The sequence below is a fragment of the Ambystoma mexicanum genome, unplaced genomic scaffold (assembly GCF_040938575.1).
Source record: "Ambystoma mexicanum isolate Mex_15411 unplaced genomic scaffold, UKY_AmexF1_1 Mex_scaf63, whole genome shotgun sequence".
Taxonomy (NCBI): Eukaryota; Metazoa; Chordata; class Amphibia; order Caudata; family Ambystomatidae; genus Ambystoma; species Ambystoma mexicanum.
The window spans coordinates 397,792-420,618 of record NW_027182481.1 but is presented as its reverse complement, the minus strand read 5'-3'; positions in this window follow the sequence as shown (position 1 = coordinate 420,618).

Below are 22,827 nucleotides of genomic sequence, written 5' to 3'. Positions count from 1 at the left end.
TATAAGACATGAACTAAACTTGACATCTATAAGTTTCAGAGTTGCTTGGAATATGTTAACACTTTATGGTAAGATAACCATCAAACCGACACCTCCTCAATTTGAGATCTCACAGCACCTAGGTGGTTCAAACAAAACTAATACGTTGGCACAGTGGTCGCTACGCTGTGAGCAAGTGATGGAGCACTATGATTTAAACACCAAAATGCTTCATTCAAACCCAAACAAAGCTAAGAAAAAACTCTGGCAACAAGACTGGTACGAAACTGGGGAGTTGAGACGTAAACAAAAACAGATGCTTTTGGCTCCCCCAGAAGTGAAAAAACTCAATGAAATTCAGAGGTATTTGAAAAATGTTCTGAATAAACTTTGGAGATACTTATTTCTGAAATTCCGCTTGAATGCTTTTAAAACCAGAGAAGTATTTGCATACTGGGATAAGAGTCGACTCAAAGACAGCAAATGCTGCCTATTTTTTTTATTTTTATTTTTGTGAACTCTTTAAAACATCTGATTCTATTTTGCACCACACTCCGTGAAGAAAGAACTAAACAGCTATGCAAGATACTAGCAGACATCAAACCCTGAGCGCAGATGAGTTCTGGGCTCTGTGTTTTGAGGACTCTAAAAGAAAATGACTAATTGCATTAACATCCCTTCTGGAAGATATAATTAAGAGGTTTAGTGAAAAATCGATTGCCATTTAGAAACTATAAATTAGGTAGTAATGAAAAATGTATTTGAAATGCACTTTTGATATGTATTGTTGAATTTTGATGTAACTATTGTTTGAATAAACCATAAAAAATAAAAAAAAATAAAAAGTCTCTGCTGCACAAGGGCTGCATTTAAGACATGCACCTCTGTACCCAAAACGATTATTAGAGTTACTATACCGGTGTTAGGCATAAATCTGTGCAGTTCCCTCTGGGACCACTGCAAAAGATTTAAGACTACAGGTGTTTGGCAGTAAACCCACTTGGTAGCAGTCTGTACCACACAGATTCACTTGGTAGCTGTGGCTGAGCAGTCAGACCTCCCTCAAGAAGAGTTAGGCAGTATACAGAGTATTCACAATAGGTCAAAAGAACACAGTAGAACAAGTAACCACTGAGCAGGGCTTGGTGTAAAAGATATTTAATTATTTATTTAAAACCACATCTAGAAAACCACACAGGCACTAATAGTAAGCAATTCAAAAACATGGTCACTAAAAGATATACACTCCCTTAAAAGAATATTAGACAAGCCTTAAGTAAAGCCCCACTTATTTTCAGACAGCGGTGAGAGCTTAACGCAGATGACACTCTAATAATTTCTTTTAAAAGGGAGAGAAAAGCAGAGAATAATTTGAAACAGCTCCCAACACTTTTACAAGAACACAACAAGAGAGGAAGGCAAAGTAAAACCGTGAAGTTAGAGTTCAGTAGGCTGGATCCACTTTAAGAGGATCAAACGGAATGTGTCCAAGGTCACACGGTTGCAGTGCACAAAAGTCTTGAAAAGGTTCAAAAAGAGTTGGACCAAAGAAAGGGACCAGTCCAGAAGGTTAAGGGGTTATTATTACCTTGTAACAATCTTTAGAAAGGGAGGCCTGGCGGACACGGTACCATAAAGTGGTGAGAATACTCCAGCGGTGGCAGTTGTTCCTGGCAGCGGATGCAAGTCGGTGCTTCGTCCGGGGGAAGAGAGGATCTCGTCGGGGAGGAGGACAGGAGTCCGTTGCACTGCCACGGAAGAAACCAGCCGCAGAGTTTCTCAGGTAAAAGGAGCAGTCCTTTGATTCGTGGTCCAGTGGTAAGTGGTTATCCGGTTGCCGGGGTGCTTGGCACGGGCAACCGACCACAAGCCGGTCTGAGGTGCGAAGAGAAGAAGGTAAACTGGTTGTGCCCACCAGTCAGGGGAAGAAGCCACTCCAGCCGGGAGATCTTCGCTGTCATCGGGAAGTGGTGAGTCAGTTTCGCAGGGCTCCACTGGTGGTGTTGTCGTGGTAGGTCGGCTCAGGTTCTCCCTCGTTGGATTCTCAGGTCCTGTGGCGAGTTCTGAAGTTCCAGTCCCCAAAGCCCTGCTTTTATGCTGCACACCCCCATTCACTCAGACTAGCTGTCAATCAAACATGCTGTTAGGGAGAATTCTCTGTTTAGGCTGAATTTCCTAACCTAGTGAGTCCCCCAGCAGCTTTGCTAGATTTCTGGAGTTTGTTTTTTTCCATCCTGCCAAGAGTGAGACTCTTTTCTCCCACTCTTGGACATGTATGTGTATGTAATTCCTTTGTGATGTCAATGTGTTCGATGGGCTTTGGGGTCTTTTACTCCATAGGGTCTCATATGTTTTTCTATGTGTGTTACACCGCACCCTAGGTGCCGTAACACTGGGGCGTCCTAGTGGACCCCCACCATAGACTCCATACCCGGGGACTGACTACTGTCTCCCCGGGCATGTAAAGTCACCATTGGCTTTACTAGACCTACATTTACTAACAGGACTAGTACAAACCATCTTATTGTGGACGTACTAGTAGGGGTAATTCGATTACTCCTAGACCTGTTACTCGAGGGGGCACTGTCCCGTCCCCCCTCGTCGAGTTTTGGCTGGTGGCAGTGGAAACTACTTGTTATGTTCGACCCCGAGCATAACCCTATGGGATTCGTCCCATTGTTGGAGATTGATACTTTTTCTCGTTAACCTCCAACATACCACCGGTCTACTTATCCTAAATAAGTTTATCGGATGGTATTTTCTGCCAGTACACGGTTTTTTAAAAATGGCGTCTGTATTCGTCTCTGTGGGCCTCATTACGACCCAGGCGGTATGTTACCGCCTGGGCCGTGACTTTACCACCATGGCGTAAACTACGTTTACGCCATGGTGGTTGGCGGACTTACCGCCCCATTCCGAGGTTGGCGGGGCGGTAAGTCCCCAATCCCCATTTTCCCTTCCCCATTCCCATTTTTGCCCCATAGGGCGTAATTAACTCCATGGTCCCTTAGCGCCATGGATTTTAACACCTGCTAAAAGCAGGTGTTAAATCCGCCATGGCGCTAAGGGACCTCGTACTCAGGCGGTAAGGGTTGGCGCTGTTTACGCCGCCGTAAAACCCTTACCGCCTGAGTCGTAATGAGGCCCTGTGACTCCTAAACCAAAGGTTGAGCCCTTTGTTCCACTTTTGGCGGGCCTCTGTACAGAGACCCTCCAAAGTGGTGCCATTCTATCTGGGTTACCTCAGGGGTGTGGGAGGGGGTTTAGGCACCCTGGACCGAGTTGCCTTGCCAACTCAGGTTGCACTCTGGAGTGATTGGCCCAAGTGGTGAGCGTTCCCGCTCACCACTTAGCATGTGTTGATTGACAGCTAGGCTGAATGAATGGAGGTTTTCTGCATAAAAGCAGGGCTTTTGGGACTGGATCTTCAGAAGTCGCCACAGGACCTAAGAATCTGACGAGGGTAACGCTGAGCCGACCTGCACGACGACACCTCCGGTGGAGCCCTGCGGAACCGACTCACCACTTCCCGACGACAGAGGAGATCTCCCTGCCGGAGAGTCTCTTCCCCTGGCTGGTGGGAACAACCAGCCCCCTTTGCTTTTTATTCGCCTCAGGACGCAGTGGTCGAATTGCCCGTGCAGAGCACCCCGGCAACCGGATAGCCACTACCCCTGTACCACGACCAAAAGGTGGTGCCTTGTGACGGAGCACTCAGCGGCTGGTCTCTTCCCTGGTGGTGCACCAGACTTCCTTTTTCTTCGACGACGAGAACCTCTCTACTCTTGGCAAAGACCCGACGTGCATCCACCACCAGGAACATCTGCCCCCGCCGGAGCTGCTCTCCACAATAAGGTACCGTGTCCGCCTGGCTTCCCTTTCGATCGGATTGAGCGAGGTGTCTTGCCCTATTTTGTATACTCCACATACTGCTCAACTTTTCTTGAGAGAGGTCTGACTGCTCAGCCACAGCTACCAAGTGAATCTGTGTGGTACAGACTGCTACCAAGTGGGTTCACCGCCAAACACCTGTAGTCCTAAATCTTTTGCAGTGGTCCCAGAGGGAACTGCACAGGTTTCCGCCTAACACTGGTGTACAGCGGTGGGATTTGTATCGAGTATACAGTTTAGAGTGCTTTTCGACACTGTAGGATAACTAAACCACAAAACTTTGCACAAAAAGCAACTTTCAAAAACATGTCTACGATGGAAACTTACCGTCAAGAGTCTTTGTCAGGTGAAAATACTGAGAGTTTGCGAGCTCTCTGTAGGCAAGAGAATCTTTCTGTAAGAGGCAAGAAGTTAGAACTAATCGAGAGATTGCTGGCGAACAAAAGTCTGGGTACTGGTTCAGAGGAACCAATCTCTCCAGCGACTGTAGATAACAGTGATGGTGTTGATCTGAATCGTAATTCTGATGATAGCGATGAAGAGGCTGACGAGGACGGCAAGGCTAACGAAACTGTCTCACCTGCTCCTCTACCCGCCTTACCAGCTGTGCTTACGGGGCCCATACCAGGTCCCACAAGTAACCCTGCTTATTTTGAACTTGAAAAAATTAAGCTCGAACTAGAATACAAACGGTTCTTGGCTCAATCTGAACGAAACCAAGAGCTCGAGTTCAGACGGATGAATGCCCAGGCTGAGCAGAAGCAAGCTGAGTTAAGACTCAGGGAAATAGAACTTAATCATGAGTTAGAGATGAAAAAGTTGTCTATGGAAAATGCTTCTCTCTCCTCTGGTTCCTCTAGGAGCTCCAGTCCCAAAAGACCCCGGATGCCGAAGGAATTAGTGGGTATGTATGAACCGAGATTGGATGTGTTGGATTGGTTGAAACTGTTTGAATACAATCATGGGCTCCAGGACATCACCGGGAATGCTTTGCTTCCCTGGTTGTTCTCTAGGCTCCCTCCTGTTGCGACTGATGTGGTAATGGAGTTGGGGGAGACGGATAAGACGGATTACGAAAGTGTGAAACTGGCTTTAATAGCTAGATTCGGGAAGACCCCTTCCCAGTATCTTGAGAGGTTTAGAACCCTCAAAAAGCATGATGGTACCCCTTGGGCTACCTGGGTGAGTGAAGGGTTGAAAAACTTAGAGGGATGGATTAAGGGTTACAAAGTGAACACTTATGAAGGTATGAGGAATCCTTTTATGTTGGAGTCTATTTATGATGCCTGTTCTCCTGAGCTCAGACAGCACTTGGCTGATTCGAAGGAATTGGATTCCAGGGAGCTAGCTAAGGCTGCTGACTTGTGGGTTGCCAACAGGGCTACTCATAAGGATTCTGGGGCAACTCAGAAAAAGGATGAGGGAAAACAGCCTAAAAAAGACTCAAAAGAGAATTCTAATAGCTCACATTCCAAAGAGGGCCCCAAACAAAACCAGAAGGGTAAGCCACCGGGAAAACCACAGCAGAATAGTATGCCTTCTGGTGCCAAACCAGAAGGAGGGCAGAACAATCCACCATTCCAGAAAGCATTTGGTAAATGCTTTGTTTGTGGCTCAACTGACCACGTGAAAGGAGATCCCAGATGTAAGGGTAAACCTTCAGGGGTCCAGCTTGTCTCCTTAGCCTTCGCTCCAGAGGAGGAAGTCCAAATGGCAAGTGGAAACTTTCTACTGCTATCTGACGAAACCATTGGAGTCTCAGCCAGCGTTTCTTTATTATCTCTGGGCTTGTGGGAACAACAGAATTTAGATGTCTATAATTCTATCCCCGATAATACTAAAGAGTATTATAAGGACAGTGTCCAGGTGAATGGTCAGGAGACGTCTGTCATTAGGGACACTGGGGCCAGCATAACTGTGGTGGATAAATCGTTTTTTCAGGCTGAGGATGTTGCTAAGGCACCCAAACGCCTCACCAAGTTAGCTGGAGGGCCTGTGCAGATGCTTCCCCAATTACCAGTTCTCATCCAGTGTAACGACATGACTGTGAAGATACCTGTCAGCATACAGAGTGAGGTACCAGGACGCGTACTGTTGGGTAACGATTTAAAAACTCTTGGAGTTGTATCGCATACTCCCAGACCTCCTAGTAAACGGTTACAGGAGCTAACAAGACCTGCAAGAGAGAGGACCATGCGCGGAACTCTCCAGGAGATGATGAAGAAAGATATCACTCCTGCCCCACTGGAATTGTCGGCCGCTGTCTCCAAGAGATCGGAAGCGAAAGGGAAACCTAAGACTTCTATCCCGAAACCAGCAGCCAGCATTCCAGTGCAGCCAACACGGACTTCCCCGAGGTTGTCCAAAGTTACACCCATAACTCCACCTCCAGCCGAGGCTGAGAGGGAGGTACAACCCTGTGTGGTAGAATTAGACTCTGAGGAAGAGCTAATCGAAGGCCAGGAACTCATTGGAGATCTGGATCCTGTTGACCATCCTGAGCTGCAATCGTTACTGGCAGAAGGTGGACCCAGCAGGGCAGACTTCAGTAAGGGACAGAGAGAATGTCCAACTCTGGAAGGTCTTCGCCACCAGGCAGAAGGTCAGGCTGAAGGGCAAGAGCTTGGGAAACACAGGTTGCACTGGGAAGATGGCCTCTTCTACAGTGAACCGACCGAGTCTGCACCTGAAGACTACAAACGATTTGTAGTACCTCAAGAGAACAGACCACAGTTCTTGCAGTTAGCCCACGAGATTCCTTTGGCTGGTCACTTGAGTTTCAAGAAGACTAAGGAAAGGCTCTCTCTTTACTTCTATTGGCCAAAGATGTGGGCTGAAGTAGAAAAACACTGCAGGAGCTGCCACACCTGCCAGACCTCTGGTAAGGTTGGTTCCAAGAATGTGGCACCTTTAGTGCCTCTCCCAGTCGTGGGAGTCCCATTTGAGAGAGTAGGGATTGACGTTGGTCCCCTTGATCCTCCTACCTCCTCAGGCAACATGTTAATACTTGTTGTAGTAGACCATGCAACTAGGTATCCTGAGGCAATTCCTATGAGGACTGTTACAGCTCCTGCTGTGGCTAAGGCCCTCCTTGGTATTTTTACCAGGGTCGGGTTTCCGAAGGAAGTAATCTCTGACAGGGGGTCGAACTTTATGTCCCACTACATGAAAGCCATGTGGAAAACCTGCGGAGTTACTTACAAGTTCTCAACGGCTTACCACCCCCAAACCAATGGGTTGGTGGAACGGTTCAACCGAACCATGAAGAGCATGATAGGTGCTTTAGAGGAACCCCATAAGCGTATGTGGGACCTTCTACTGCCATGCCTTCTCTTTGCTTATAGAGAAGTCCCTCAGGAGGGAGTAGGTTACTCTCCCTTCAAACTACTCTATGGTCATCCCGTCAGAGGTCCATTGGCCCTGATTAAGGAGGGGTTGGAGAGTGCTCCTTCCCCCAAGCCAGTCAGAGTGACTGACTACGTGATAGGTCTCCAGAGGAGAATGTCGCACATGATGACGGAAGCAAGCGATAACTTGAAAGCTGGACAAGCATTGGTCAAGCACTGGCACGATCAAAAGGCTAACATGGTTGAGTTCGCTCAAGACCAGCTCGTTCTCGTTATGATCCCAACAAGGCAGAGGGCCTTGCAAGATAAGTGGATGGGACCCTTCCGAGTAGTGGGTAAACTCGGAGAGGTTAACTATCTGGTGGACTTGGGCAATCCCAAGGAGGCTCCGACAGTCTTTCACACCAACCGACTTAAAGCGTATGTCTCACGACCTGATGTAGGAGCGTTGCTTCTAGCATCATCCGAGGAAGAAGAAGAGAGTGAAGCTCTTCCGGATCTCCTCAGAGGCTTACCTTTAGATGAAAAAATTGAAGGAGTAAATCTCTCCTCCAATCTGACACCCGAGCAACAAGAAGAGTGCAAATCGATGTTGAATCAGTTTGCCCCTCTGTTCTCGCTTTCGCCAGGCTTGACCCCTTGGGGCCAGCACGACATACTCACTGGTGACTGTCTGCCGGTCAAGAGCAGAGGATACAGAATGTCAGAGAACGTACGAACCCACATCAAAGGTGAGGTCAGCAAGATGCTCGATCTCGGGGTAATAGAGCCCTCTACTAGTACATGGTCTAGCCCCGTTGTGTTAGTACCAAAGGCCAGATCTAAAGAACTTAGATTCTGCGTGGATTATAGAGCTCTTAATGCAGTCACCAAGACTGATGCCCACCCTTTGCCAAGAACAGATGAGTTGGTGGATAACCTTGGCACCGCCAAGTTCCTCAGCACATTTGACTTGACGTCAGGCTATTGGCAAATAGCCCTGACAGACCATGCCAAGGAGAAAACTGCATTTTCTACCCCCGTTGGTTTATACCAGTTTAAGGTAATTCCATTCGGATTGAAAAATGCACCTGCTACGTTTCAACGGATGATAAGCCAGGTTCTGAATGGGATGGAGGACTTCTGCATGGCATACTTGGATGACATCGCAGTGTTCAGCAATTCCTGGGAAGAACATGCAACCCACCTGAGAGATGTTATGCAGGCTCTTGGATGAGCCAATCTGACCATAAAGGCGAGTAAATGCCAAATTGGACAGAGTAAGGTAGTCTATCTTGGGCATGAGGTAGGCGGTGGAGAAATAAGGCCTTTGCTCAGTAAGATTGAAGCTGTGCAAAATTGGACAACACCGACTACTCAAACCCATGTGAGAGCCTTCCTAGGCCTCACCGGGTATTACAGGAATTTCATAGAGAAATATGGGACCATAGCTTCTCCACTGAATGTCATCTCCTCGACCAAATTCCCTAAAAAGGTTAAATGGAACGAGGAGTGCAATCAGGCTTTTGAAAACCTGAAAAAGGCTCTTTGCCAAGCCCCAGTACTCAGAGCTCCTGATTACCGCCAACACTTCATTGTGCAGACAGATGCTTCAAATGTAGGAATAGGTGCCGTACTCAGTCAACTAGATGGGAAAGGTAGGGAGCACCCTGTTTGCTTCATCAGCCGCAAGCTGAAGGATCCTGAAACAAGGTGGGCAACAATCGAAAGAGAGTGCTTTGCTATCGTGTGGGCTCTGAAGACGTTTAGGCTGTACTTGTATGGTTCTACTTTCGTCATTCAGACTGACCACCAACCCTTGAGATGGTTAATGCAAATGAAAGGGGAAAACCCAAAACTATTGAGATGGTCGATCTGCCTGCAAGGGTTTGATTTCACCATTGAGCACAGGTCAGGGTGTCACCACCAAAATGCTGATGGTCTCTCTAGGATGTATGTCATCGACTAGAGGTATGAGATTCATCCAGGAGTGGATTAAATCCTCCTGTCCCTTAGTCTGGGGGGGCGAGTGTTAGGGAAAATTCTCTGTTTAGGCTGAATTTCCTAACCTAGTTAGTCCCCCAGCAGCTTTGCTGGATTTCTGGAGTTTGTTTTTTCCATCCTGCCAAGAGTGAGACTCTTTTCTCCCACTCTTGGACATGTATGTGTGTGTAATTCCTTTGTGATGTCAATGTGTTCGATGGGCTATGGGGTCTTTTACTCCATAGGGTCTCATATGTTTTTCTATGTGTGTTACACCGCACCCTACGTGCCGTTACACTGGGGTGTCCTAGCGGACCCCCACCATAGACTCCATACCCGAGGACTGACTACTGTCTCCCCGGGCATGTAAAGTCACCATTGGCTTTACTAGACCTAAATTTACTAACAGGACTAGTACAAACCATCTTATTGTGGACGTACTAGTAGGGGTAATTCGATTACTCCTAGACCTGTTACTCGAGGGGGCACTGTCCCGTCCCCCCTCGTCGAGTTTTGGCTGGTGGCAGTGGAAACTACTTGTTATGTTCGACCCCGAGCATAACCCTATGGGATTCGTCCCATTGTTGGAGATTGATACTTTTTCTCGTTAACCTCCAACATACCACCTGTCTTCTTATCCTAAATAAGTTTATCGGATGGTATTTTCTGCCAGAACTCGGTTTTTTAAAAATGGCATCTGTATTCGCCTCTATGACTCCTAAACCAAAGGTTGAGCCCTTTGTTCCACTTTTGGCGGGCCTCTGTACAGAGACCCTCCAAAGTGGTGCCATTCTGTCTGGGTTACCTCAGGGGTGTGGGAGGGGGTTTAGGCACCCTGGACAGAGTTGCCTTGCCAACTCAGGTCGCACTCTGGAGTGATTGGCCCAAGTGGTGAGCGTTCCCGCTCACCACTTAGCATGTGTTGATTGACAGCTAGGCTGAATGAATGGGGGTTTTCTGCATAAAAGCAGGGCTTTTGGGACTGGATCTTCAGAAGTCGCCACAGGACCTAAGAATCCGACGAGGGTAACGCTGAGCCGACCTGCACAACGACACCTCTGGTGGAGCCCTGCGGAACCGACTCACCACTTCCTGACAACAGAGGAGATCTCCCTGCCGGAGAGTCTCTTCCCCTGGCTGGTGGGAACAACCAGCCCCCTTTGCTTTTTATTCGCCTCAGGACGCAGTGGTCGAATTGCCTGTGCAGAGCACCCCGGCAGCCGGATAGCCACTACCCCTGTACCGCGACCAAAAGGTGGTGCCTTGTGACAGAGCACTCCGCGGCTGGTCTCTTCCCTGGTGGTGCACCGGACTTCCTTTTTCTTCGACGACGAGAACCTCTCTACTCTTCGCAAAGACCCGACGTGCATCCACCACCAGGTACATCTGTCCCCGCCGGAGCTGCTCTCCACAATAAGGTACCGTGTCAGCCTGGCTTCCTTTTCGATCTGATTGAGCGAGGTGTCTTAATCCTCTCCTTTCCGTTGGGTCGCCTCCAAGCTTTTCTCATTTATAGTTCTGAACTGGTTCAACCTGCCGATAACAATTTGCTACAAAGACTTGAATGCATCTCCTCTAGAGACTTTTTGGGTAATCGCGCCTTGCTTCTCTCCGAGTGGGCCTGGCCTCTGAACTTTATGATCTATTGTGATTCTTGTCTTCCTGCCTTGCATTTTATCCGCGAAGGATTGAACTGTGTTGATTTCATGACCTGCCTATCTTTTTCTCTCCCGTCCCGTCCGTGTTCATCTAGGTCATCTAACTAATGGTCATCTAGGTTGAGGTATACACCTCTGTCTGAAAATAAGTGATACCGGTAGAACCTAGAGTTGTCGAAATATTGCTAGGGGGATTGATCGTTTTCTACTTCGTAGAGTAACTGTGTTTGATTTGTTTGCCGTGATTTGTCTTAGTGTTTTTCATAGATGTTCTGTTATAAATAAATGCTTTAATATCTTTACACTAAGCCTCGTTGCGTGTTTGCTTGTCTTGCTGTGAAGAATTGCCCTATTTTGTATACTCCACATGCTGCTCAACTTTTCTTGAGAGAGGTCTGACTGCTCAGCCACAGCTTCCAAGTGAATCTGTGTGGTACAGACTGCTACCAAGTGGGTTCACCGCCAAACGCCTGTAGTCCTAAATCTTTTGCAGTGGTCCCAGAGGGAACTGCACAGGTTTCCGCCTAACACATGCTAAGTGGTAAGCCGGCCGGCTCACCACTTGGGCCAATCACACCAGAGTGTGACTTGAGTTACCAAGGTAACTCAGTCCAGGGTGCCTAAACCCCCTCCCACACCCCATGTGGTACCCAGACAGAGTGGCACCACTTTTGGAGGCTTCTGTGGAGAAGCCCGCCCAAAAAGTGGAACAAAGAGCTCAACTTGGATTGGAGTCACAGAAGAGAACACAAACGCCATTTTAGAATCGAGTCCTGGCAAAAAATACCAACCGGCGAATTAATATTAAATAAATAAACCGGCGGTATGTTCGAGGCTATGAGAATTAAATAATTAAAGTTGGTAGCCTCGAACAATGGGAAAATCCCATAGGGATATATTCGCGGTCGAATATAAAAAGTAGTTTACACTGCCACCAGCCAAAACTCGATCAAGGGGGACGGAGACATGCCCCCTCGACTAACAGACCCCGGGGCAATCGAACTGCCCCGACCAGTACGTCCACAATATGATGATTTGCACTGGTTTCTGTTAATAATTTGGGACTAGTAAAGCCGATGGTGACTTTACATGCCCTGGGAGACAGTAGTCAGTCCCAGGGTATGGAGTCTATGGTGGGGTGTCACTATGACACCCCTGTGTCACTGCACGGAGGGTGCTGTAGAACACACATAGTAAAAACACATGAGACCCTATGGAGTAAAGGACCCCATAGCCCATAAAACACATTAACAGTCAAAGGAATACCATAAATCATGTCCAAGAGTGGGAGAAAAAAGAGTCTCACTCTTGGCAGGAGAAAAAAACAAACTCCAGAAATCCAGCAAAGCTGCTGGGGGACTAACTAGGTTAGGAAATTCAGCCTAAAGAGAGAATTCTCCCTAACACTTGCCCCCCCCCAGACTAAGAGACAGGAGGATTTAATCCTAGAGGGACCATCAGCATTTTGGTGGTGACAACCTGACCTGTGCTCAATGGTGAAATCAAACCCTTGCAGGCAGATTGGCCATCTGAATAGTTTTGGGTTTTCCCCTTTCATTTGCATTAACCATCTCAAGGGTTGGTGGTCAGTCTGAATGACAAAAGTAGAACCATACAAGTATGGGCTAAACTTCTTCAGAGCCCACACAATAGCAAAACACTCTTGTTCAATGGTTGCCCATATTGTTTCAGGATCCTTAAATTTTCTACTGATGAAGCAAATGGGGTGCTGTCATGATGCCCGCTCCCGGGGAGCCGGTTTAAGCCCTGCGTCCCCGAAAGAGGACATCCAGTCCCCAAGGAATGACCCAGCAACCCCATATAGGGGCCCTTTGGACAGTGTCCTGGTGCCTATGGCGCCAGGCTCATAAAAGACATCAGTCCTGGCGCCATAGGCGCCAGGCTCATTATGGGAGTGCTTGGGTGCACTTACCTGATGCAGACCATGCTGCAGGATCTCGGCCTCCTTTAGGCCTGAAAGGAACTACTTTACCTGTGGGACTAATTTACCATCCGGGCGTGGTCGGGGAAGGATACATACCTGATTGGAGGAAGGATACATACCTGGAACTTCTTCCAAGGCTATTTAAACCCCACCCGACAGCCACACGAGGTGCTCCCTACCTTTCCTATCCAGTTGACTGAGGACTGTACCTATTCCTACATTTGAAGCATCTGTTTGCACAATGAGAGTTTGGTGATAGTCAGGAGCTCTGAGTACTGGGGCTTGGCAAAGAGCCTTTTACAGGGTTTCAAAGGCCTGATTGCATTCCTCATTCCACCTAATCTTCTTAGGGAATTTAGGAGAGGAGATGACATTAAGTGGAGAAGCTATGGACCCATAGTTCTCAATGAAATTCCTGTAATAACCAGTGATACCTAAGAAGGCTCTCACCTGGGTCTGAGTAGTGGGTGTTGTCGAATTTTGCACAGCTTCAATCTTACTGGGCAAAGGCCTTATTTCGCCACCTCCTACCTCATGTCCAAGGCAGACCACTTTACTCTGTCAAATCTTGCATTTACTTGCCTTTATGGTCAGATTGGCCTTTCCAAGAGCCTGCAAAACATATCTCAGGTGGTCCACATGTTCTTACCAGAAATTGCTGAACACTGCTATGTGATCCAAGTATGCCATGCAGAAGTCCTCCATCACATTCAGAACCTGGTTTACCATCCTTTGAAAAGTAGCAGGTACATTCTTCAATTCAAAAGGCATAACCTTAAACTGGTATAAGCCAACTGGGGTAGAAAATGTAGTTTTCTCCTTGGCATGGTCTGTCAGGGCTATTTGCCAATAGCCTGACGTCAAGTCAAATGTGCTGAGGAACTTGGCTGCACCAAGTCTATCCACCAACTCATCTGTCCTTGGCAAAGGGTGGGCATCAGTCTTAGTGACTGCATTAAGAGCTCTGTAATCCACACAGAATCTAAGTTATTTAGATCCTGCCTTTGGTACTAACACAACTGGGCTAGACCATGGACTAGTAGAGGGCTCTATTACCCCGAGATCAAGCATCTTGTTGACCTCACCTTTGATGTGGGTTCTTACATTTTCTGACATTCGATATCCTCTGCTTTTGACTGGCAGACAGTCACCAGTGAGTATGTCATGCTGTCCCCAAGGGGTCCAGCCTGGTGAAAGTGAGAACAGAGAGGCAAACAGATTTAACATAGATTTGCACCATTCCTGTTGCTCAGGTGTCAGATTTGAAGAGAGATTTACTCCTTCAATCTTTTCGTCTAAAGGTAAGCCTCTGAGGAGATCAGGAAGAGCTTCACTCTCTTCTTCTTCCTCTGATGATGCTAGAAGCAAAGCTCCTACATAAGGTCTGGAGACATACGCTTTTAGTCTGTTGGTGTGGAAGACTGTTGGAGCCTCCTTGGGGTTGCCCAAGTCCACCAGATAGTTGACCTCTCCAAGTTTACCCACAACTTTGAAGGGTCCCATCCATTTGTCTTGCAAGGCCCTCTGCCTTGTTGGAATCATAACGAGAACTAGCTGGTCCTGAGTAAACTCGACCATGTTAGCCTTTTGGTCATGCCAGTGCGTGACCAATGCTTGTCCAGCTTTCAAGTTATCACTTGCTTCTGCCATCATTTGTGACATTCTCCTTCGGAGACCTATCACATAGTCAGTCACTCTGACTGGCTTGGGGGAAGGAGCACTCTCCAACCCCTTCTTGATCAGGGCCAATGGACCTCTGACCGGATGACCATAAAGAAGTTCAAAGGGAGAATATCCTACTCCCTCCTGAGGGACTTCTGTATAAGCAAAGAGAAGGCAGAGAGAGATTATAAGAAGAGATTGCTTCTAGCATCATCAGCATGGCAGTAGAAGGTCCCACTTTCTTTTAAGGGGGTCCTCTAAAGCACCTATCATTCTCTTCATGGTTCTGTTGAACCTTTCAACCAGTCCATTTGTCTGAGGGTGGTATGCGGCTGAGAACTTGTAAGTAACTCCGCAGGTTTTCCACATGGCTTTCATGTAGTGGGACATAAAATTCGACCCCCTGTCAGAGATTACTTCCTTAGGAAACCCCACCCTGGTAAAAATACCAAGGAGGGCCTTAGCCACAGCCGGAGCTGTAACCGTCCTCATAGGAATTGCCTCAGGGTATCTAGTAGCATGGACTGCTACAACAAGTATAAACCTGTTGCCTGAGGAAGTTGGAGGATCAAGGGGACCAACAATGTCAATCCCTACTCTCTCAAGTGGGACTCCCACTACAGGGAGAGGCACTAAAGGTGCCACATTCTTGGAGCCAACCTTACCAGAAGTCTGGCAGGTGCGGCAGCTCCTGCAGTATTTGTCTACTTCAGCCCCCATCTTTGGCCAATAAAAGTAGAGTGAGAGCCTTTCCTTAGTCTTCTTTCCTATCCAGTTGACTGAGGACTGTACCTATTCCTACATTTGAAGCATCTGTTTGCACAATGAAAGTTTGGTGATAGTCAGGAGCTCTGAGTACTGGGGCTTGGCAAAGAGCCTTTTTCAGGGTTTCAAAGGCCTGATTGCATTCCTCATTCCACCTAATCTTTTTAGGGAATTTAGGAGAGGAGATGACATTCAGTGGAGAAGCTATGGACCCATAGTTCTCAATGAAATTCCTGTAATAACCAGTGATACCTAAGAAGGCTCTCACCTGGGTCTGAGTAGTAGGTGTTGTCCAATTTTGCACAGCTTCAATCTTACTGGGCAAAGGCCTTATTTCGCCACCCCCTACCTCATGTCCAAGGTAGACCACTTTACTCTGTCAAATCTTGCATTTACTTGCCTTTATGGTCAGATTGGCCTTTCCAAGAGCCTGCAAAACATATCTCAGGTGGTCCACATGTTCTTCCCAGGAATGGCTGAACACTGCTATGTGATCCAAGTATGCCATGCAGAAGTCCTCCATCACATTCAGAACCTGGTTCACCATCCTTTGAAAAGTAGCAGGTAAATTCTTCAATTCAAAAGGCATAACCTTAAACTGGTATAAGCCAACTGGGGTAGAAAATGCAGTTTTCTCCTTGGCATGGTCTGTCAGGGCTATTTGCCAATAGCCTGACGTCAAGTCAAATGTGCTGAGGAACTTGGCTGCACCAAGTCTATCCACCAACTCATCTGTCCTTGGCAAAGGGTGAGCATCAGTCTTAGTGACTGCATTAAGAGCTCTGTAATCCACACATAATCTAAGTTATTTAGATCCTGCTTTTGGTACTAACACAACTGGGCTAGACCATGGACTAGTAGAGGGCTCTATTACCCCGAGATCAAGCATCTTGTTGACCTCACCTTTGATGTGGGTTCTTACATTTTCTGACATTTGATATCCTCTGCTTTTGACTGGCAGACAGTCACCAGTGAGTATGTCATGCTGTCCCCAAGGGGTCAAACCTGGTGAAAGTGAGAACAGAGAGGCAAACAGATTTAACATAGATTTGCATCCTTCCTGTTGCTCAGGTGTCAGATTTGAAGAGAGATTTACTCCTTCAATCTTTTCGTCTAAAGGTAAGCCTCTGAGGAGATCAGGAAGAGCTTCACTCTCTTCTTCTTCCTCTGATGATGCTAGAAGCAAAGCTCCTACATCAGGTCTGGAGACATACGCTTTTAGTCTTTTGGTGTTGAAGACTGTTGGAGCCTCCTTGGGGTTGCCCAAGTCCACCAGATAGTTGACCTCTCCAAGTTTACCAACAACTTTGAAGGGTCCCATCCATTTGTCTTGCAAGGCCCTCTGCCTTGTTGGAATCATAACGAGAACTAGCTGGTCCTGAGTAAACTCGACCATGTTAGCCTTTTGGTCATGCCAGTGTGTGACCAATGCTTGTCCAGCTTTCAAGTTATCACTTGCTTCTGCCATCATTTGTGACATTCTCCTTCGGAGACCTATCACATAGTCAGTCACTCTGACTGGCTTGGGGGAAGGAGCACTCTCCAACCCCTTCTTGATCAGGGCCAATGGACCTCTGACCGGATGACCATAAAGAAGTTCAAAGGGAGAATAACCTACTCCCTCCTGAGGGACTTCTGTATAAGCAAAGAGAAGGCAGAGAGAGATTATAAGAAGAGATTGCTTCTAGCATCATCAGCATGGCAGTAGAAGGTCCCACTTTCTTTTAAGGGGTCCTCCAAAGCACCTATCATTCTCTTCATGGTTCTGTTGAACCTTTCAACCAGTCCATTTGTCTGAGGGTGGTATGCGGCTGAGAACTTGTAAGTAACTCCGCAGGTTTTCCACATGGCTTTCATGTAGTGGGACATAAAATTCGACCCCCTGTCAGAGATTACTTCCTTAGGAAACCCCACCCTGGTAAAAATACCAAGGAGGGCCTTAGCCACAGCCGGAGCTGTAACCGTCCTCATAGGAATTGCCTCAGGGTATCTAGTAGCATGGTCTACTACAACAAGTATAAACCTGTTGCCTGAGGAAGTTGGAGGATCAAGGGGACCAACAATGTCAATCCCTACTCTCTCAAATGGGACTCCCACTACAGGGAGAGGCACTAAAGGTGCCACATTCTTGGAGCCAACCTTACCAGAAGTCTGGCAGGTGTGGCAGCTCCTGCAGTATTTGTCTACTTCAGCCCCCATCTTTGGCCAATAAAAGTAGAGTGAGAGCCTTTCCTTAGTCTTCTTTCCTATCCAGTTGACTGAGGACTGTACCTATTCCTACATTTGAAGCATCTGTTTGCACAATGAAAGTTTGGTGATAGTCAGGAGCTCTGAGTACTGGGGCTTGGCAAAGAGCCTTTTTCAGGGTTTCAAAGGCCTGATTGCATTCCTCATTCCACCTAATCTTTTTAGGGAATTTAGGAGAGGAGATGACATTCAGTGGAGAAGCTATGGACCCATAGTTCTCAATGAAATTCCTGTAATAACCAGTGATACCTAAGAAGGCTCTCACCTGGGTCTGAGTAGTAGGTGTTGTCCAATTTTGCACAGCTTCAATCTTACTGGGCAAAGGCCTTATTTCGCCACCCCCTACCTCATGTCCAAGGTAGACCACTTTACTCTGTCAAATCTTGCATTTACTTGCCATTATGGTCAGATTGGCCTTTCCAAGAGCCTGCAAAACATATCTCAGGTGGTCCACATGTTCTTCCCAGGAATGGCTGAACACTGCTATGTGATCCAAGTATGCCATGCAGAAGTCCTCCATCACATTCAGAACCTGGTTCACCATCCTTTGAAAAGTAGCAGGTAAATTCTTCAATTCAAAAGGCATAACCTTAAACTGGTATAAGCCAACTGGGGTAGAAAATGCAGTTTTCTCCTTGGCATGGTCTGTCAGGGCTATTTGCCAATAGCCTGCTGAGGAACTTGGCTGCACCAAGTCTATCCACCAACTCATCTGTCCTTGGCAAAGGGTGAGCATCAGTCTTAGTGACTGCATTAAGAGCTCTGTAATCCACACATAATCTAAGTTATTTAGATCCTGCTTTTGGTACTAACACAACTGGGCTAGACCATGGACTAGTAGAGGGCTCTATTACCCCGAGATCAAGCATCTTGTTGACCTCACCTTTGATGTGGGTTCTTACATTTTCTGACATTTGATATCCTCTGCTTTTGACTGGCAGACAGTCACCAGTGAGTATGTCATGCTGTCCCCAAGGGGTCAAACCTGGTGAAAGTGAGAACAGAGAGGCAAACAGATTTAACATAGATTTGCATCCTTCCTGTTGCTCAGGTGTCAGATTTGAAGAGAGATTTACTCCTTCAATCTTTTCGTCTAAAGGTAAGCCTCTGAGGAGATCAGGAAGAGCTTCACTCTCTTCTTCTTCCTCTGATGATGCTAGAAGCAAAGCTCCTACATCAGGTCTGGAGACATACGCTTTTAGTCTGTTGGTGTGGAAGACTGTTGGAGCCTCCTTGGGGTTGCCCAAGTCCACCAGATAGTTGACCTCTCCAAGTTTACCAACAACTTTGAAGGGTCCCATCCATTTGTCTTGCAAGACCCTCTGCCTTGTTGGAATCATAACGAGAACTAGCTGGTCCTGAGTAAACTCGACCATGTTAGCCTTTTGGTCATGCCAGTGTGTGAGCAATGCTTGTCCAGCTTTCAAGTTATCACTTGCTTCTGCCATCATTTGTGACATTCTCCTTCGGAGACCTATCACATAGTCAGTCACTCTGACTGGCTTGGGGGAAGGAGCACTCTCCAACCCCTTCTTGATCAGGGCCAATGGACCTCTGACCGGATGACCATAAAGAAGTTCAAAGGGAGAATAACCTACTCCCTCCTGAGGGACTTCTGTATAAGCAAAGAGAAGGCAGAGAGAGATTATAAGAAGAGATTGCTTCTAGCATCATCAGCATGGCAGTAGAAGGTCCCACTTTCTTTTAAGGGGGTCCTCTAAAGCACCTATCATTCTCTTCATGGTTCTGTTGAACCTTTCAACCAGTCCATTTGTCTGAGGGTGGTATGCGGCTGAGAACTTGTAAGTAACTCCGCAGGTTTTCCACATGGCTTTCATGTAGTGGGACATAAAATTCGACCCCCTGTCAGAGATTACTTCCTTAGGAAACCCCACCCTGGTAAAAATACCAAGGAGGGCCTTAGCCACAGCCGGAGCTGTAACCGTCCTCATAGGAATTGCCTCAGGGTATCTAGTAGCATGGTCTACTACAACAAGTATAAACCTGTTGCCTGAGGAAGTTGGAGGATCAAGGGGACCAACAATGTCAATCCCTACTCTCTCAAATGGGACTCCCACTACAGGGAGAGGCACTAAAGGTGCCACATTCTTGGAGCCAACCTTACCAGAAGTCTGGCAGGTGTGGCAGCTCCTGCAGTATTTGTCTACTTCAGCCCCCATCTTTGGCCAATAAAAGTAGAGTGAGAGCCTTTCCTTAGTCTTCTTTCCTATCCAGTTGACTGAGGACTGTACCTATTCCTACATTTGAAGCATCTGTTTGCACAATGAAAGTTTGGTGATAGTCAGGAGCTCTGAGTACTGGGGCTTGGCAAAGAGCCTTTTTCAGGGTTTCAAAGGCCTGATTGCATTCCTCATTCCACCTAATCTTTTTAGGGAATTTAGGAGAGGAGATGACATTCAGTGGAGAAGCTATGGACCCATAGTTCTCAATGAAATTCCTGTAATAACCAGTGATAACTAAAAAGGCTCTCACCTGGGTCTGAGTAGTAGGTGTTGTCCAATTTTGCACAGCTTCAATCTTACTGGGCAAAGGCCTTATTTCGCCACCCCCTACCTCATGTCCAAGGTAGACCACTTTACTCTGTCAAATCTTGCATTTACTTGCCTTTATGGTCAATTTGGCCTTTCCAAGAGCCTGCAAAACATATCTCAGGTGGTCCACATGTTCTTTCCAGGAATGGCTGAACACTGCTATGTGATCCAAGTATGCCATGCAGAAGTCCTCCATCACATTCAGAACCTGGTTCACCATCCTTTGAAAAGTAGCAGGTAAATTCTTCAATTCAAAAGGCATAACCTTAAACTGGTATAAGCCAACTGGGGTAGAAAATGCAGTTTTCTCCTTGGCATGGTCTGTCAGGGCTATTTGCCAATAGCCTGACGTCAAGTCAAATGTGCTGAGGAACTTAGCTGCACCAGGTCTATCCACCAACTCATCTGTCCTTGGCAAAGGGTGAGCATCAGTCTTAGTGACTGCATTAAGAGCTCTGTAATCCACACAGAATCTAAGTTATTTAGATCCTGCTTTTGGTACTAACACAACTGGGCTAGACCATGGACTAGTAGAGGGCTCTATTACCCCGAGATCAAGCATCTTGTTGACCTCACCTTTGATGTGGGTTCTTACATTTTCTGACATTCGATATCCTCTGCTTTTGACTGGCAGACAGTCACCAGTGAGTATGTCATGCTGTCCCCAAGGGGTCCAGCCTGGTGAAATTGGGAACAGAGAGGCAAACAGATTTAACATAGATTTGCACCCTTCCTGTTGCTCAGGTGTCAGATTTGAAGAGAGATTTACTCCTTCAATCTTTTCGTCTAAAGGTAAGCCTCTGAGGAGATCAGGAAGAGCTTCACTCTCTTCTTCTTCCTCTGATGATGCTAGAAGCAAAGCTCCTACATCAGGTCTGGAGACATACGCTTTTAGTCTGTTGGTGTGGAAGACTGTTGGAGCCTCCTTGGGGTTGCCCAAGTCCACCAGATAGTTGACCTCTCCAAGTTTACCCACAACTTTGAAGGGTCCCATCCATTTGTCTTGCAATGCCCTCTGCCTTGTTGGAATCATAACGAGAACTAGCTGGTCCTGAGTAAACTCGACCATGTTAGCCTTTTGGTCATGCCAGTGCGTGACCAATGCTTGACCAGCTTTCAAGTTATCACTTGCTTCTACCATCATTTGTGACATTCTCCTTTGGAGACCTATCACATAGTCAGTCACTCTGACTGGCTTGGGGGAAGGACCACTCTCCAACCCCTTCTTGATCAGGGCCAATGGACCTCTGACCGGATGACCATAAAGAAGTTCAAAGGGAGAATAACCTACTCCCTCCTGAGGGACTTCTGTATAAGCAAAGAGAAGGCATGGCAGTAGAAGGTCCCACTTTCTTTTAAGGGGGTCCTCTAAAGCACCTATCATTCTCTTCATGGTTCTGTTGAACCTTTCAACCAGTCCATTTGTCTGAGGGTGGTATGCGGCTGAGAACTTGTAAGTAACTCCGCAGGTTTTCCACATGGCTTTCATGTAGTGGGACATAAAATTCGACCCCCTGTCAGAGATTACTTCCTTAGGAAACCCCACCCTGGTAAATATACCAAGGAGGGCCTTAGCCACAGCCGGAGCTGTAACCGTCCTCATAGGAATTGCCTCAGGGTATCTAGTAGCATGGTCTACTACAACAAGTATAAACCTGTTGCCTGAGGAAGTTGGAGGATCAAGGGGACCAACAATGTCAATCCCTACTCTCTCAAATGGGACTCCCACTACAGGGAGAGGCACTAAAGGTGCCACATTCTTGGAGCCAACCTTACCAGAAGTCTGGCAGGTGTGGCAGCTCCTGCAGTATTTGTCTACTTCAGCCCCCATCTTTGGCCAATAAAAGTAGAGTGAGAGCCTTTCCTTAGTCTTCTTTCCTATCCAGTTGACTGAGGACTGTACCTATTCCTACATTTGAAGCATCTGTTTGCACAATGAAAGTTTGGTGATAGTCAGGAGCTCTGAGTATTGGGGCTTGGCAAAGAGCCTTTTTCAGGGTTTCAAAGGCCTGATTGCATTCCTCATTCCACCTAATCTTTTTAGGGAATTTAGGAGAGGAGATGACATTCAGTGGAGAAGCTATGGACCCATAGTTCTCAATGAAATTCCTGTAATAACCAGTGATACCTAAGAAGGCTCTCACCTGGGTCTGAGTAGTAGGTGTTGTCCAATTTTGCACAGCTTCAATCTTACTGGGCAAAGGCCTTATTTCGCCACCCCCTACCTCATGTCCAAGGTAGACCACTTTACTCTGTCAAATCTTGCATTTACTTGCCTTTATGGTCAGATTGGCCTTTCCAAGAGCCTGCAAAACATATCTCAGGTGGTCCACATGTTCTTACCAGGAATTGCTGAACACTGCTATGTGATCCATGTATGCCATGCAGAAGTCCTCCATCACATTCAGAACCTGGTTTACCATCCTTTGAAAAGTAGCAGGTAAATTCTTCAATTCAAAAGGCATAACCTTAAACTGGTATAAGCCAATTGGGGTAGAAAATGCAGTTTTCTCCTTGGCATGGTCTGTCAGGGCTATTTGCCAATAGCCTGACGTCAAGTCAAATGTGCTGAGGAACTTGGCTGCACCAAGTCTATCCACCAACTCATCTGTCCTTGGCAAAGAGTGGGCATCAGTCTTAGTGACTGCATTAAGAGCTCTGTAATCCACACAGAATCTAAGTTATTTAGATCCTGCCTTTGGTACTAACACAACTGGGCTAGACCATGGACTAGTAGAGGGCTCTATTACCCCGAGATCAAGCATCTTGTTGACCTCACCTTTGATGTGGGTTCTTACATTTTCTGACATTCGATATCC